The sequence below is a fragment of the Theobroma cacao genome, chromosome 6 (genome assembly GCF_053813885.1).
Source record: "Theobroma cacao isolate CCN51 chromosome 6, ASM5381388v1, whole genome shotgun sequence".
NCBI lineage: Eukaryota > Viridiplantae > Streptophyta > Magnoliopsida > Malvales > Malvaceae > Theobroma > Theobroma cacao.
In genome coordinates this window covers 28,610,562-28,616,561 of record NC_142644.1, presented here as the reverse complement: position 1 = coordinate 28,616,561, position 6,000 = coordinate 28,610,562, and the positions used below count along the sequence as shown (strand labels likewise).

At 40.8% G+C, this 6,000-nt stretch overlaps 1 pseudogene; it reads right to left on the bottom strand.

Annotated features, from left to right (window-relative positions):
• Positions 1–1,986: 1,986 nt before the first annotated feature.
• On the bottom strand, positions 1,987–4,997 carry LOC18596687 (trihelix transcription factor ENAP1-like; annotated as a pseudogene).
• Between the last annotated feature and the right edge of the window lie 1,003 nt (positions 4,998–6,000).

The window sequence follows — 6,000 nt, the reverse complement described above, 5'->3', positions numbered from 1 at the left end:
TATTCGGCCTGAACTTGCACTTAGCTTGTTAAAATACTGGCATATACATATCTTTATATTCAGTTTCCATGGTACCCAGATTTTGGAGTATGAAGATATATAGAGCCAAAGAGTAACAATATATATAAATAGTCATCCTAGCTTAAATGTTTAAGCAATATCACCGTAGGTCGACAAGGTGTTGTACGTCTGAGGAAGAATGGTGTTCAAAAACCTATATCTTTCCAACGACCTCAACAAAAATAATACTCCGGCTAGGCCAAAACTTAGCTGGAACGGCATGCATGATGGTAGTGGAAATGTTAAGTCCTTACTAAGCTAATGTGCTAGCTATGGAGGTCTAGAGGTAGTGTTAACCTACACAATCGTGGCATTATTAGTTTTATGGCACCTAAAAACTGTTCACAGAAACTATATGACGAAGAGCACTTGAGTAATTAAGTGCGACACTAACTCTCTCGATGATGTGAGACATGATTAGCTGTAGCGGTTTAGTGACGAATAGCTCTTGAATAATGGAGTTGAGAAACAGAAAGTAAGTTAACTATGTTGTTCACATCATATTGTTTAGTCCGACATGCATCTGAGTCTTGGGTTATACAATCGAACTATATCCTTCTACATATATCAGGAAGTAACCAAACAACTCTTGTTGGCGATTGCTGTCTGAATCTGGCATATCAGTTAGGACTTTAGCCTAAATCCAATAGAAATGGGAGATCAAGAATTTTGGTCGCAAAACTTTGGCAGGGAGAGTGAACAAAGAGTTTCTGATTACAACCTAATCTTGTACATTGCAAGAAAGATGAGACTAACAACAACTATTTAAGTTAGGGACGCACCGACTAAAAAAGAAAAAAGAAAGACATTGGGCCAAATGTAGGCCCAGTTCAACAGCCCAAATTAAATTACAATGAGTTCAGTTTTTCTTTTATGCCCCCCAAAATGAAGGGGAAAAGGCAAACGAAAGAAACTTTAGAAACTCTGGCAACGTTATCTGCCAACCGCTGGTTATCTTCAGAGGCCAGTATCAGCCAGAACTGTATGTACTTTCAAGGGATGAGAATAAAAATCAATATTCTTCATGTTTTTCCCACGCAAAAAACAGTCAAAACTCTTCCCCTGATGGCTAGCTATAAATGTCTGCAAGAAAGAAAAATGGGCCTTCTTTAGAAATCAATTCTAAATCAAAAGTGATGTTTCACAATGCAAAACTGTCCAGGCTATAGTTAAGACAACATACAATCAAAAGTAGCCCATATATACAAATACACCTCATTTCCTTGATCAAAAACACTAGGGAAGCATACATCAAATCAAAGATTCAATCCTTCAGGTTGAGTGGAACTTTCTGTGTATTTTGCCACAGAAATATCACACAACAAAAACTAAACAAGATGATGAGATTTTGAAAAATCAATCAGTCAAACCATGGTCCCAAAGAAAGGAAAACAGTTGGTCCCTGTATTGGAATGCCTATGACAACCATTATGCTAAACAGAGCTGAATGTACAACTTCGCAAAAATTCTTGCAGATAAGTATGTATAGCAGATGATCTAACACAGTTTATCAATCTTAAACTCGCATGCACAGAGGAAGAGCAATAGACAGGCAGATAACAACAGACAATACCTTTTACGGGACATCAAAAAACAGTGTACCCATTATCTATTTGAGTCTAGCTTTTATCTTTCTTACAATCAATCAAGGACTCCACGTACAGACCATAATTATAATCATGACTTTGACTAAGTCATGACAAGCTTAAAAGGTCCTTTAAAAGTTCAACTTCAGTACCATTCATCATGACTCATATTCAAAAACAAACTTATATGGCAAAAGGCAAGCATCAATTGGTAGTCTTTTACCTATTTTTCTGAAGCAGGAAAGGATTCTTAACCATACAGAAAAGTGACAGAAAAATCATTAAGGTTGTGTTATGTGCACCACAAATATGAGAGCAATTTAAAAGCTAAAGCATATTTAGCTTTTGATGAATATCAATATGCTTTTTGGCACATGATATTGTTGGTAAAGACAGCCAACAACCTCTGTCAGCAGAACAGCAATGGAGAAACATCCATTTTCTGCTGATACACCATGAAAGTAAAAGAGAGGGTCAGAGAAAAGTTGATGTGAAAACAAGCCTGAACCTGATGGTCTGCAAGCAAGATATAAACCTTTTTTTTTTCTGGTCAAACAAGTTACACACACCTTAAACCCCCACCCCTGCCTTTCCTTTATATATATAAATAATAAAAATTTCCAAAAACCTCTCAACTACATATGATAACCTGCAGAGTGCAAAACACAAGCCTTAATGCATCAGGATATTCCAATAAACAAATTATCAAAAAAAGTCAACCTCCCAACCTAATCTATGTATGATAGATATGTTTGGCAGATATAAGAGGCAAGTCTAGGCAAGTCCCCTTTTCAATAACCAGCCTGCATTCTTGTTATCAGCTAGTATCAACAAAAAGATCAGCAGAGTTTGATTTGTCACTTCGGGCAAGTCAGTCAATTTCCACATCAAAAGCAACTCCAAATCTTAAACCTTAATGACTGAGCACATTATCTTCTCACATCACATAGCCACCAGAGCACATTGAGGCATGGCATTTCAAAAGCAACAGTGGAGGTCAAGATTCAATTCTTTTCTTTCGTAAAACACGTTCGAAACAAGTCAAACCTTAAATCCAAGAGAAGCATACTAAAAGAACTCAGTATATAGATGTTGGGGTTGGACATACTTTAAAAATCCAAAAGCCCAAATTAACACCAATTGCTTCAACTTGTGATACATAAATACCTGTTCCATACCATAATGACATAAAATCTATGTAAAAGTAAGAAAAACAAATGTCAAACTGAAATCCATATCAAACAATGCAACTTTTACGTAATGCACCTTATCAAATACAGGAAGGGAACCCAGGGATTCATGCAAGGTTACACATCAAACACGTAAAAGACAGTAGCAGACTACGCATCAGCGACCATCTACCGTCATTCATATCTACAAAAAGCTTTCACGGCAAAATAATGAACTAGTTCCAAGACAGCACTTCCACAATTAGCATTAAAACCTTTTCAGAAGAAAAGCATACCAATTGAAGAATTAACTATCATTGTTTATTGTACAAATATAGCACAAACCAATCCAAAACACTCATCCATGAATGAAGATTACACCTTCATATCATCAAAATATAATATCATTCAAAAAAAAAAACTTTCTACTGATTTCGACCCCCACCCCCCACAGGCCTCTTTGGCTATTCCCTTTATGGTCATCAATCAAACAAAGTAAACATAACACGCAACAAATCAAGTAAAATGGTCCATTACCAATACTAAATATTACTGCTTTGAACATCTTCTAGTTTCTCACGCCTGAAGCTTAGGATAGACTCTCCAAACATAATGAGGGTAGTATCACTCAATTCGTCAATCATGACAAGAGCAAAACCTCATGAGAAACAACATGAACAGAATTCGATAAATTAAGACCCTTTCTATTTCATTCCCATCTAATGGTCCAAAACACACTAAAACAACTAATCAAGAAAACAATGTTTTTTAAAATGCAACAACAGCTACAAAGCATAAATGAATCCATTACATGAAAATATACATTCCAATCAATCAAATAACAAATACAATTATACATAAAGCTAAAGAACAAGATTTTTATGAGGAAGAATAGGCCTCACCACTGGACCCGGAGGATCGTTTGCCACGCTTGATCCTCTCAAGCTGCACCTGCGTATCCATAAACATCCTCATCCTCTGCACTTCCAAATCTTTAGCAAATTGCATTCTTTGCTTCTCCAATTCCACCATCTGCCTTAGCTTCTCCCCCTCCACTCTTTCATACACTTCCCCAAACCTCTCTATTGCTCTGGCCAATCTACTCATCCCTTCCCTCTCCTCTCCTTCTCCTTCGCTTTCCTCTGCCTCGCTTTCCTCCCCCTCTTCCTCATCAGTTTCCGCAGCTGCAGCAGCCGCAGCAGCCGCGACGGCCGAATAGTTTCTCCTGAAGTATCCATCGTCCGCCGGCCTCTTCTGCGGAAGAGCGACAACCGTAGCCGACGCCGGAGTCCTCCTGTATGGCATCGGAAGCGGGAGAGCCACAGGAGGAGACCCCGGGATCCTCGGTGACAACCTCGGCGATGGCTTCGGTGATATCTTAGGCGACGGCGAAGGCTTTTTAGCGGAGAAATTGGATCCTATAAGAGCATCCAAGCGTTCGAAGAAAGGCCAAGATGACGTTAGGGTTCCATTAGAGGAGGTAACACGAGCTTTCTCGATCTTGTATTTTTTCTTAATGGTATCAATCCGGTTCTTGCACTGGACATCGGTCCGATGCGTCTTTTTGGTATGACCATGAAGGGCGTTAACGGCGTCAGCTACATCCTGCCAGTCCTTCTGGCGAAGGTTCCCACGGTTAAGCTCGAGATAACGGCGACCCCAAGCGTCGACGAGGGTGGAGGTAGCTTCCTCCGACCAACAATCTTCACGGACAGGAAGCGGACGCGAGTGGGTCGTGGTGGAAAGAGGCGTGGGGGTAGTTGACGGCGTGAGGGAATCGGTAAGGTCGCCCATTGAGGGTGGGGAGAAGGGGGTGGAGTTGGTTTTTGTTTTTGGGGCGGTAGGGGAGATTTAGGTTATTGATTGGGAAAGGTTAAAAGAAAAAGGAGAGGTAGGGGTCGGTTCGGCGATGACGCGCCGGACACATGAGAGGGGCGTGAGAGTAGGGAAAGGGAATAATAGAAAGAAGGTGAGGGAGCGTCGCCGGGATGTGAGTGAGCGCGTGAGGTGAGGTGGGCTGGTAGCTTGGGTCATCATCGGATTCGGCTCGGCTACTAGTCCAGTTGGCATTTTGACGTTTCCTTTTTGCTGCTGCCCTGGCCCTGCTATGGGCTGCTATTACATACTCCTCCCAGGCCAAAAATAAAAGTGCAAGCCTTCGCTTCTGTTCGTGGATAAGATAGATTCCTTATACCACCAATCAGCTGAACTTAAACTCTTCTTTCCTACTAAAATAAATAAGCCACTCCCCTCCTCCCAAGTGGAGATCACATATTGGAAAAGTCGTAGGCATTTGGGGAAGGTGTCCTTCCTGCTTTCTACATTAGGGGTAGGGGTTGCCTAATTTTTTTGGTCGTCGGGTGGATCATCCGGATCAATCCCAATTTGGAAGATTCTTTAGCTGCTTGCATTGCTTAGTTTTCTGTGTCATTTCATTTTTATTTTAAATGTCTCAAATTTATGTTTTTTAATTTAAATTTTTTCTTTCCCTCTGCGTCTCAAGCAGCTCGTGATGAATAAAGGTTTTGCTTCAACGTGCCTTGCTGCCTCTTTTTCAATGACATGTACCAATACATACCACATGCAATGTCGAGCCACAAACATGTGGGTTGGGTTTCAATATTCCTCTCCCCATGGAAAATTAAGAACATCTTTGACTTCTTTAACAAAGTGACCAAATTTTGTTCTACCGTATTCCATTTTTACATACACAAATGATTTTTCGTATTACCTTTCAGGAATAATTTGATGTAATTACATGTTGTATGAAGTGGTGGGCTAGTAGCTCACCAGAGAGGAGAATAAAGAAAATTCTCGTGTTGCGTTTCCATAGGGCCCAAAGCTGAATATCAGCGTTGGTTTCAAGGGGCAAAAAGGGAAGAAGAGGTGGGGGAGGGAGCACCGGTTGCGTCGATGTTTGGGATGATGTTGATGAGCGGCAGTGATGTGCCGGCTGCCGACTGACTCGTAAGCCGCAAGGACTCTAACTTTGGCCTCGGCTCGACTCAGCTCTCGGCGCCGTTAGCTTCCAACAATTGCCTATTGGTTACGTCGTTGTTTCCATTACCGCTCCTATTTCTCCCTTTTTTAAATTGTTTTTCTCAACCTCCCTAGTTTGACCGGGAACGGAACGGGAAATAGACCGATGCGGTTGAACTTACAAAAAAAACCTTTTAAAAAAACAG